This window comes from Echeneis naucrates, chromosome 7 (genome assembly GCF_900963305.1).
Source record: "Echeneis naucrates chromosome 7, fEcheNa1.1, whole genome shotgun sequence".
NCBI classification, from domain to species: domain Eukaryota; kingdom Metazoa; phylum Chordata; class Actinopteri; order Carangiformes; family Echeneidae; genus Echeneis; species Echeneis naucrates.
This window is the reverse complement of record NC_042517.1, coordinates 10,207,769-10,220,136: the sequence shown is the minus strand read 5'-3', so window position 1 is coordinate 10,220,136 and position 12,368 is coordinate 10,207,769. Positions and strand designations below refer to the sequence as shown.

At 40.7% G+C, this 12,368-nt stretch overlaps 1 protein-coding gene across 2 annotated transcripts in view; it reads left to right on the top strand.

The window, feature by feature from the left end:
* The first annotated feature begins 4,117 nt into the window (after positions 1-4,117).
* The window catches only part of LOC115046311 (forkhead box protein J3-like), a 52,424-nt gene continuing 44,173 nt past the window's right edge, over positions 4,118-12,368 (top strand). For both annotated transcript variants that reach the window (XM_029506602.1, XM_029506601.1), the window contains exons 1-2: positions 4,118-4,170; positions 11,965-12,088. The gene's annotated coding sequence lies outside the window, so the exon portion shown is untranslated. The remainder of the gene's footprint in view (positions 4,171-11,964; positions 12,089-12,368) is intronic.

The window sequence follows — 12,368 nt, the reverse complement described above, 5'->3', positions numbered from 1 at the left end:
ATGGGTCTTTATTTCACCTCCGAAAACGCGCTCCTTTCCGATTGTGGATGTAACATAAAGACTACCCACAACATTTAAGCTCAATCTTTCGATACATTTTCAATACAGCGATATTTATGCATCGCCGTAAAGCGACTGCTACGTCGGAATCTACTCGGAGCATGCGCAACTTGAAACTCTCGGGTGGAACACCGCGTTATCGCGAGACTCAGCTGTGACTCGCTTTTCGAGTTATATAGCACAATAAATTGCAGAAATCTCTCCTCCATAAAACTCTTATTAACTCAGAGGAAGTTAGCATCCCAGTTTGGACTGACTGTAGCATGAAATATCTTAATGATAACCTAACGGAAATGAAAAACAACACCTTAACAGCCCACGTGGTGGGTTATTAACTAATCTGTCTAATAGTGTGAGATTTATTCTGTAGTTTTACGATGTTTTTAAGCCTTAACCTGTGAAACCATCAATGGTTGGTTTGCTCATCTTACATCCTTTAGGCTCCACCATAGGAAGTTGGTCGTTGTGTGTCTGTGTGTGTGTATGTGCCTCCTTTACATCCCCTCAACATGACGCAGTGAAAAGTCTGAGAGCCAGCAGGATCAAACCGGGCACAGCCAGTCGGGCTGCCGAAGGGGGAAGGTGCCGGAACAGACACATTCTTCTTGATAAATGCCGCGCAGTCAGCAGCAGACATTTTGTTTGTTTGTTTGTTTGTTTTATTTTTCAGAAGCACCGCCAAACCTTCCTTGTTATATGTTTACAATACAAACCATCGCTATGATTTAGAAATTACACTCTACGAAAAAACTGCGTTTGTGTGTCCCCACAGCACCTGCGGCCCGCTGCACAGCTCTGTTAGTCATTGGATCATGTTTTTGTCCCGAAGCCTGGTCAATACCAAGTAAGAGTAGCAACTTAAACTCATTCGAGTTAAATCCACCTATCTATAATGTCTGGACTGAAAATCATCACTAAATATTGGACTAATGGCTGTTTAGGTGAGCCGGAGTTTCTGTTGGCTGTAAAGTCGAACCTGCACCGCAGCTCACGGCTTTTTGCACGGATGGGACATGTGGGAAATAATTTATTGACTTTGGGTGTATTTGGGTGAAACCCCCCCCCCCCCCCAAAAAAAAAAAAAAAAAAAAAATCACTTCCAGTGTTTTTCACAGTTTTCAAAAAATAAACGAAAAGTGAGAATCTAGTTAGCTAGAATAATGGCCAAACTCAGATAAGGCTATAATCAAAATGCGTTCTTTTTGTGTTTAGTTGTGTTTGTTTTTCTCATAGAGACTAAGGAAACGTTGTCTTAGGGTAGAGAGTCCTCTAGCGGTGGACTCACAGATTACAATTGACCCAGAGGACATTCCAAAAGACTGCTATTTTGGCTCTGTCCCCACAGGGTTAGTCAGTTCGTTTTGAAATGTTTGTTTTAACTTCAAATCTTTAATCATTCATATTTTAAAAGTATTCACATAACACTTGAAAATAACATAGATGTTTAAAACACCAAATTGTCACTAGAATCGTTGATCTTACTCCACCAGCCATTTTTCAGTCCAACAGTTTCACAGTCTCTTTCGGCTTAGGTATGTGACTACCGAAGTAATAAAATGCACCGAGCAGTGATGATTTGAAAACCATCCAATTCTGTGAGAAATCTTTCATTTCCCACTGCAGGCACAGGCAGCATCCAGACGGGTGCAGCACTGAGTTGTTTCAAAGCCCAGCATGGGAGCTATCCAAGAGACCAAGCTCACAGTCAAAAAAAAAAAGAAAAAGAAAGGAAAAACTTAAACAAACAAACCCCAAAACATTATTTATTCGACGTCAGTTTAATTTTTAATTGGTCTTTAAAGGTTTGGAAGGGAAATTATGTTACGAATATACTGATGCAAATTAAATAAATCAACCATTAAATTCTGAGTTTGGAATAATATTTTGTTTCTCATTATGAATTTTCAACAAAAAGCTGCCAAAAGTTATCCTCCTAGAAATAATATAATTAATTTAATTCACACTATCTCATTGAGAAATTCACAATATATACTTTCACAGATAATAAAAGGTCTTACTGCTGGACAAATGATGTCTCCCAAACTGAAACGTCCATCTTACGTGCATGAGAAATTGAATTTAAAAGATTCCACATTACACATGGATGAGCTGCATACTTGTCCATGAACTAGCTGTTTTGTCGCATAATCTCATTATATCACAATATCATAATTGTAGTAGTCTTTTTCCTGACAGTAGATGATTTGAAAGCACCTTATCAGTGTTAAACTCTGGACATACATCATTCTTCGGCATGAAGCTCCAACATCCAAGACATATTTGATTGCAGGGGGATTGAGTGTTTTTTGAAATGGAAACTTGTGGCCAAAACAGTGGTGCTTATCAGTCAAGTTGAATATCCACGTCTTTTCATTTGCTCCTGTTCCCAGTATCAAAATAATCTAAAGCAGTCTTGCAAAGCAAAGTAAGTTTATTTGCATAGTGTTGTTGAACACAGAGGCTTTTTAAAATTATTTATATAAAACCTAGAAATTAGTTTAAAAAAAATTGGCCCATGTCTGTACATTCTTATTTTATTGTGTGAATTCTTTCCCTCATCTTCTCTGGATGCATGCTACTTACAAACATGCAAACTGGAATTACAGAATTATCTGCAAACTACTCAGAATATAGTTGGAATTAAGTGGACCCCGGCCTGCTGTGACTTCAGAGATCCTGGCTCATGCCACTTCCTCTCTCTTATATGTGTTATATGTGTCCAGTTAACACAATAGCCTAATGTACATGTAAAATAACTGCTTGCAAGGACATATGATGAAGCACTGTCAAACCTAAAGTCGTTCAAAGACACTCTGCAGCAGCAAGGTTTAACTCTGAGCATTTAGTTGTATGTTTATATTTATATTTGGTGGTGGATAATCAGCTCAATAAGTATGAGAAGATCCAATATGCAATGCAGGACCAATACTCTGTGACCTTTAGAGACAAATGTTACTTCAACATGTGTATTAGAACGCTTTATTTATGTGCTTAAAAAAAGGCAATAGTGATTTTTAGACTGTACATTGAAATATACCTCCTTGAAATTGTAATCTGAAAGCAAACATTGCACTCTGCATTTAAATCTTCAGCTTCAACGATGTGCTCTGACTGATATCCTTTCCAGGTGGGTGCGCTGTTCCTTCACACCGGCTTTCTCTCCACATTTAATCAACAAATTACAGCCATGCATCCTGAGTGAGGAATACATCAGCAAGCCCCCAAATAGTTTGGTCTAAGAAAACAGCACAATACTAAATATCACCATTTTAAAGCAAATTCTTTGTTGCTGTAAAATTATCAGTTTGTGAATTATTATTGTCGTTTCTGTTATCATTAATAATTTAAAAAAAATTTGTTGTTGATGTGTTGTTGTTGTTTTTTTTTTTGTTTTTTTTTTGCTGTTATGGTGTTCCTCGTGCAAGGTAATCTGGTTCTGCACTGCATCTCTGAAGTGGTGTTCTGAATGACAATAAAAGGGATCTGAATTATCATTAGTTGTAGTGGAAGCATGTTTCCCTGTCGATATTATTTCTGTTTTTGTCTACAGTGATAACAGTGATAACAACGACAGTGAATGTCCATCAAACCTGTGGACATAATTACCTAAAATTATTATTATTATTAGTATTATTATTATTATTATCAGTGTGGCAGGCGTGCTTGCAGAGTCTCATTAATATTGAAAGTGGGAACTAGTTAAATGGGATGTGATTTCATTTTTTTCCCATTGTGGTGCATGAATTTATCTTCAACGTGCTCCGGCTGGCGTTGGAAGTAGTTCCGGTGGTTCAGCAGCAGAGCGCAGCGCACAGAGCCGGGATCTCCGCGTTGCTGCTGAGAGCAAACGCGGATAGCAGGTCGAGTCCGGCCGTCATGACAGTCGCTTGACCACAGCGGCGGTCAGTCAGTCAGTCAGACGGCCGCAGAGCGCTGCGTGCCTCCCGCAGCCAGACTCCCCGCGTCCGGGCAACCACTCCAGCTTTTGTCTGCGAGGGGGGATTTTTTTTTTTTCCAAGTGCAGGATAGACGTCTGGTGCTTGTCAACCACAGTGGCAAAAAAAAAAAAAAAAAAAAAAACAACTAGCCGGTTCATATTCACCTCCGACGGTGAGTAGTGTGTGCAGAGCAATGTTTGAATGTCAAGTCACGGAGGTTTGTGGTGGATGGTGATTTACTGCTGGGGGTTTGTTACTTAACGACAGGCTATGACAAGTTCGCAGCCTGTCACTGTGTGCATGCTTGCAGACACCGTGGCATTTTTGTCTTTATTCCTAATTTTCGTCAGGTATAGTCAACTTCTCCAAGTTTTACAGTGATAATCAGGGAACAGTCAGGCGGCGGGGACGGAACAAGAAACAATGATCCAAGTGGTGGATTGCATCGGGCGCGCATGTATGCGTGGAGAGGAGACGTTGCCTTTGCACGGCTGTAAACACTTTCTAAGTGATAACAGTACACAAAGCCTGACTGAGCAATAAACCGAGCTGGGAAAGGAGACGGAGCTCCACAGAGATGTCTCCTCTCTGGCTGTATGGAGGAGCAAAATACAGTATTCTTCAAAGTGGAGCATTAACCACTGGTATTAAACACAGCTGTAGCCAGCCGCTTATTACAAGGAAAAGTAGTAACAGAAGGGGAATTGGGTAAGCTCAGTTGAAATAATTTGCTTCAGGGGATTCATAAGACTTAACCAACTCAGTTTCACAGCTTAAAATAAATTAAGTAGGTGCATGTGTTTGGCTGAATGCATGCCAAGGTGTAGATAACAGGGAAACTTGAATTCACTGTGTAGTGTTGATGATTGATTTGCTCCTGTTTGTGCATGTATATATTTATTCTGTGTTTGTACTGCTTTTTAGAGGATGTGTTGTCATTTTGAATGTCTCTCTCTCTGTAGTTCCGATCTATCTACAAAGCACATACAGTATTGGGACTTAAATCGGCAGGGCGGATGTATGCTACAGTGTGTTGTTACTTAGAAACCTTTTCTTTTTCCATTTTTTAAAATTAAATGTAGGAACTACCAGAGTGAGACATTTTTTAAGTAAGTCGAGTGGAAAGTTTAAATGTCATAACACTCAAAAACTGTTGATAACTGCCCTTGAGTTCCTCTTATTCTCAGTCGTACTACTTTTATTTGCTATTTCTAAGTATAAGCTGTTTGTTGATGGCACAGCTATTCTCACACACTATAGATTTCTTTCTGTAAGCTTCCCTGAATGGATCAGTGTAGTCTTTTTACATAAAGAGACTATAACCTTGACATGAATGGTGGCTGTTTTATACTCTAAAGCAGTCCTTATCGTCCATCATGCTGCAGTGTGGAGAGCCAATTTACACTATACAAATACATCTCTCCAGAAACATGCAGACAAGGGGAGGTGTGTGTATGTTTTTGTGTACGACAGACTAAGAAAGTGTTTGAGAGAGAGGCCTGCTCCTGATTTGGATGTGCCTCTAATTCCTATCAAGATGAGAGCTGTCTGAACAGATTTCTCTCATCATTATTTGCTCTGAGATTTACTTGCGCTTGTAAATGGTGTTGATTGAGGGTAATTTGGCTTTTTAATTGCTGAACAGCTGCCACACTCACTGCTGATTGCCATTGTAGACTTTCTCAGTAGATCACTCATAGACCCCTAAATGCCTCATTAAAACGTTATGCAGAATCACATGAAACGTGAGGAGAAGGAACCCTCATAATGTTGTACTGATTTGTGTTTTAGCATCGGAAAGGTTGTTGTAATTATCGCCAGTGTCAGCAAATGCAGTGCTAAGAAACCAGTGGAGTAATGACTTTTTGAAAGTTGAATTAAGGGCTCTTTGCGGATGCACTACATGCATTTCAGTTTCTTTGGTGAAACCTACTCCATATGACAGTATATGGATCAGTCAGGACTGTAAAGGCTCTATGTTGTCTCTGCATATTCATTAGGGTCTTCAAATATATTCTTCTTTTTTATGTGACTTCATTCATGATGTCAGGCAGCCAGTCTCTCTTCTGTGATTGCAAATTTAAATATGATGTAGCTAAGGGGTCGAAGTTTCTGCAAATTCTGATTAAAATTTGTGAAGAAAATAGGCAATCACTTTTGCCTTTATTTTACAAAAGAAAGCCACATTTACCTGCATGTAGCAAAAATAGAACAATTTCTGCTAGAAGTCCGTTTCATGTAGTGCACAAGTTAAAAAAAATAAATAAAAAAAATAACGTGGCATTGCTTTGGTGGTCTGAAAGGCAGCATTGAACTCTGGAAACTGACGATAGGCCCAGCTTTTCCCTCTGCTGCATTATAAAAATCTGTCTTTAACCTTGGAACGATTAATGTACTAACTAAGAGTAGCCTATGCTTTTAGCAAACACTGACACCCACATTCTTCAGTCATGCGGATGGATGCCTGGGAGCCGTCTCTTAGTCTTTATCATGAACCCCTCCACTTCAGTCACTGTGGATAAACTACCTCGCTCAAAGATTGGTCGGCAGTGGCCATTATAAGAGGTGAGGAGGACGTGGTCTCATTTGCTTTCCTCTAATCTGCCTCAGCAATTATTAGGCCACTGCCATGTTACTAAGGCCTTCAGGTCATTTTAATTACCTCGGGCCATATCAATAATCAGACGTTCAGATAATCCCTTAGACAAGGCGATTATTGAAATGACCTGGTATTAGACGTACTTCCCAGTTCAGTGTAAGGGAATGCGTGTGAAAGCCTTCATGGGCAGACAGCTAAGCAGCTGTCCCTTATATGCTGATTTGCTATATCTCACACTATAGCAAACTCCTCTATCACCAGTCATCATCAGGGAAGGTGCAAAACTGAATGCATTAGAGCAGATCTCCTCTCCTTTTAAGTACCTTTAAGTTCTCTGAGTGCTCCCAGTCACTGTGATTTTTTTTTTGTCTTGTCCCCAGGAAAGTACACATAATTTGAATTCAAATGCAGCAAATCCTTTTATCTTGTCAGAATCCTCTTTGATTCTGTTAGGAAGGCATAGCTATGGTTTGAAAGAGAGATGTAAAAGATAAGATAGGGGGTGATCACTTTTAAAGGGCTGCCATTTGGATTGAACTCAGCAGTGGTGCTGCCAGCGACACGAGTTCAATGCAAAGCCTCCATTGTGTTCCTGATGTAAAGCCTGTGTCTTACATGAGCTGAGTATGTTGTTGCACTCTACTTGTTATATTTTAATGAGTAACAATTGTTAGCCAATTTACATGTAAAACAATGTAATTATAAACAAGCATCAAAAAGCTGCAATACTTCTAAAAAATGTAAATTACTCTCCATTATAAAGTGCAACAAAACCCAAGCCATGCCTCTGAGCCTGGGCCTCTAGGTTTTGGATGCTTGTTTCCATTATTAATGCTATTCACAAGCCAAACTTTTTGGGTTGGTGCAGTTGGGCGCTTTAATCTATTTTTGCTGTAAATTAATGAATTTTTAAAGAGGACTAGTCCTTGCTGAATAGTGCTGGGTGTGGGAATGTAGTTTCAGTCGTGGTGACGCAGTGCTATAGCCCCCTTTACTGTGCAAAGTGTGAGTTCACAAACAGCATCCCAAATCTCTCCTGGGACCTTACATTGGGGGAGATTGCCGAAATGCTGCACTCCTATGTTTTATTTATGACAAAATATGCCTTTTTAACTTTGTCGTTGTCAGAATCTCGAATTGTGATAGCTTTTTGCTTGTTGGTAGCGGTAAGTCTTCTGGGTCGCTAACTCCCTCTACCTTGGCAGATGTTTTCAGGTGTTATGTTCTGTGTGGGTTTAGTGAGTTAATATTTTATTCCAGGCCTTCAGGGACTCAGTTGAACCTACTGATTTTCTTCCCTTCTTTTAATCAGATTTTCTTTCAGGCCTTTGTAAAAATGCTGTGAGTCAATACAGTCTATCTCAATTGAGATGACACCGGGTCGACTTGTTGACAGGAGACATCCAGCAGTTTTCATGATACATGATGTTCTGCAATGGATAAAATATTGTCCTCTCTTTTCTCATTATTCATATTTCTTATTTTTCCTTTTGGGCAATAGTTCACCTGACCACTTGCTCTAAGGACTAAGTCGATTACATCAAAGCCTCTCCAGGTCTTTTAAAATAAGTAGACGGTATCAAATGATAATTGCTTAACCCTGCTCCATTGAGAGATGAGCAAGCAGCCGCCGTAAGGGCAACTGATTTGCCTTGATATGTTATAATTGAACCTTTTCAGAGATATGTTTTCTGGTGCTGAAGCAGAAAATAATTAAGACATTCAATGTTGCTTTTTGGACCTTTTCCTCTTTCCTTTGAATGGCCCACACTTCTAGACAAGACAGTGCTCAGTATGCCTACAGACTTTCTTTTGACACATTAGCCTTACCCTTGCCAAGGCAGTCCCTCCCAGAACCCCTCTGCTCAACGCGCTCCGGGTGGGTATTTTGTCATTACTTCATTTTCCTCTAAAAATATTTTGATGCCTCTTTCCTTTTGGCTCCATGCACCCCTCCTTCTCTCACCCATCCCCCGTCTCTCCATTCAAAGTTCTCTATTAAAATGCAGAACTGTAAAGCCTCTCTCTCAGTCTAAAAGCCTGCTAGCAGCGGGGGACTGTTAGTTGTTGGTGATGCACACAGTTGAGTGTGTGCATCACAGCTACAAAGTCTAATGGGTGAATACATTCAATCACGCACAGACCCTCAACTCTTATAAAGGGACAATGTTCTCAGCCACGAAAAGTCCATCCGCAGTGTGGAGAGTGATGTATTTAAATTCTTTGAAGGAGAAAGATTTCTTGTTCAGAAACGGCCAAATCCTCACTCCTCTTTTAACATTAATGCTTGTAATTTTTTATTTTTTTTGGAAATGCCAGCTAATGTCCCACAAGTTTCGTGTGTCTAACTTTTTCACATGCCTTTTTTTCCCCCTCTTTTGGTCAGGTAAAATATGAAAATCTGAGACGCCATATGTTGTCCTCTTTGCCAGATTTTGAGCCGCTTTTGAAACTTGCTAAATTTAGCCAAACGTCTATCTCTGAAAATGCATGTTTCCATGCACATCAGACCACAAGCTTTCCAGCGATTTAATCAAACATGAGTTTTCTGTATAATCATCTGCCAGAATATCCCCTCTTCATTACCTATCTCCTATTCAACTACAATTTTATGTAAGTTCTCAATGTTTTTCTGATGCATGGTTCAGAGTTGAATCATGAGTTTTTCAGTCTATGTCCAATAATTATATTAGCTGGGTTCCTGCATCAGCCACCAATTATCACTTAACAATTAGTTCAACCCTTTTCAGGGACAACTGTCTGAAGTCCATTGAATTTGCTGTATCTGGTCACTAGCTATGCAGTTAATCATGTTTATGAGGTAACACAGATAATTTTAAAAAATGTATTCTGGAATTGTCACATAGAACAAGGACGTTCAAATCTAATTAGTTTTCTTAATGAGGTTTCATCAATTTTTTTCCCATTTATGATTTTAATTATAAATTAATTAGAAAAGTAGAGTGTTAAAAATCAACATACCTTTTCTAGGGTAGCACGTAATTGATACACTTTTAGCAATCACACAGATTTGAATTTCTTCAGATTAGCAGCCAGTGTGCTCAGCAGTTTTCCATTAGTCTTTGGGACGTTGCTATAGAGGTGGCTGAAAAGTTTTTTTTTTTCTCCTCATGACATCATAAGCAGACACTTCTCATACCGATCTGGTCCTAAGTATGATGTTGTCGTCTCCAGGAAGTAAGTGTTGGTTTCCAGTCTGTATGTATAACTCTGAGCTGCAAAGTTTGAAAATAAGGCACATCAGAAAAGATGAAAATTCATAGAAGGGTTTATTTTCTTGCCGGCTGTTGGTTACATCATATTTATTGTGGTTTCATTACAGTAAAACAACCATAAACCTTTACCTAGTGTTAAAACTATCTGTCTTATGCAGCTCCCAGTTCAGAGAGTTTGGCACTCTATGCATACAGTACAATGTATTTCTATAGAAAACAGATAGTCCCAAGATAAGAGGCGATATACTATCCTGTGTAAGCTGTCTGCTCTGTAGTCATCCTTTTCCTCCCCTGGTACCATGTGGGCCTCTGAGGCTGATGCGAAACACAGGAGATATCAGGAACAAAAGACACAGTGCTGAGGTTAGCCCAGTCACTGTGGGACCAGTTGACTGAGTCGACTAGGTAATTGGTTGCGTCTACCCGCCAAGCAGGGCCCCTCTCCCCAGCAGCCAAGTCATGCCCCTCCTCTTCTCTCTCTCTCTGCTCTCCTCTATTACTCATCATCCCAGCGCTTCACCAGGCCAGTGGTGGAAAGCTACACCATGCCGCCAAACAGCTAGCCCACGCTCCTAAACTTCTCAACAAAAACAGCTACTGCGGCGCAGCAGGTTGGGGCTTGTGGCAGGCTGGTTTGCAGCTTGCGCGTCTTTTTAATGAGGGGAAAATAAGTACTTGTTGTTCCGTATCTTGTGTGTCAACACCCCCATCCCCATCTACCCACCACCACTACAACTAGCTATGCTACCTTCCCTTTGGGGGGGGGGGGTGCACTAATTAAGATGGCTTCCTGGGATTTGGAAGAGGGGGGTTGGCTGCGGCTTCTCTCACAGTTGCAGGGCATTGAAGAGGAGATGGGGATGGTGTTGTGAAAGAGGCCTCATCTCTTCTCTCGGTTCCTCTTTCCTTGCTCTAGTCCCATCACTTGGCGTGCTTGGTATGCTGCTAAGCATTTGGGCTTTATTCTACTTGTAATTAAGCGAGTTTTTTTTCTCGCTCGAGCTGATTATTTCCCTTCTGCCGTTTCATCCTGGTGTATCGGACTCTCCCTGGGAATAGGTGGAAAGGGAGACTGAGGGGTTTGTGTTCCTCCTGGAAGGCAGGCGCATTGATGTTCTCCCACCTTGATTATATACAGTGAGCTCAAGTGGAAAATGCGTGGGCCTATAGGCTCTTTGTTGTTCAAGGACATACGAAGGTTACTGCTTGGGATGGTAGCTGAAGGTTTATACATAGATTTTCATATTTTCAGGAGGCCGAAATCATCAAGCCATTATTAGTGTTTTACAGAACTTCACCCTCACTTTGACACTTCACAGGCAGAGATGCCTGCATGCCAGGCATCTCCATGCCAGCATGTTTGTCTTATGAGAGCACATAACAATAAACAAGGTAATTTTCTTTGTTGAATCGTGTGGGATGGATGCAACATCTTCAGTTGCATGACATTTCAGCCCAGTGGTGACAAATCCATGAATGCTCCAGGACTGAATGACATGTAGAACAATTTCTCATGTAATTTTCTTTGATTTGTGCTGAATCATGGTTAAACTATTTGCAGAAGCCTACGCTACAAAAAAGAAAAAAAGAAAGGGAAATAAAAAAAAAGGAGTCCCTATTCCACTTCCACTGGGGACACATTTTTGCGTTCAGCGCCGTTTTACAAATAGCTACCAAGTTTTTCATTATTTGTGCTTGTCTGTGAAGGATCTGAGATACTGATGGGGGGGCATGGAATTGACAGGAGAGTGAGGCACGTCGAGAGTCAGAGAGTGAAAACGTAGTGTGTGTGTGTGGGGGGGGGGTTACACATGGAAGGAAAGGGGATGAGTCTCAGCTCCTCTAGAGGGTTGGAATTCCTCCCGAGCTGTTCCCCCCCATTTGGCAGGCACTTGTGAAAACAATTCCCCAGCTTTTAGTCACTCCGCAGATCCAATCGCCATTTCCACTTTGGAGGGAATGAGAGTGAAAGGCAATCCAGATAGACCGAACAGAGAGAGAGAAAGAGTTTTAATTGGGTTGGACAGATGCCGAGGCCAGTTGAGCGGTTGTGCGATATTAATATCTTATGAGGGCAGTCTGGCAGAGCAAGCTCACCGTCTTGTGTGGTTTTGTGTTTGTGCGTTTGCAGCAGCAGCCATTGCGGTGGCTAAATGAAGAACTAGTGAACATGCACGAGCGAAGGACTTTACCTCTCACGTCGGTGACTTCCCCAGATGGTTTGGCCCAGGGAAAGATGGAAAGGAATGGCAAAAGTAAGACACTCCACACATCTATTCCCCCACACTACTTTACTCCTCACTGTGTAATTAATGGATGAAAACAGTTTTTTATATAAACTTTTTTTTTTTCATTTCCAGAACTCATATGGAAGATCATATTTATATGCAGTGTTAAAGATTGTTTAATGCTCCAAAATATTTAGTTTTCCAATTATAAACGGCTACACTCTAATGTGCAAGTTAACATCTGCGTGTCCCTGCCAAATGTGCTTTCTGCTCCAACTAAGAGATGAATAGGTGTAGTAAACAAACC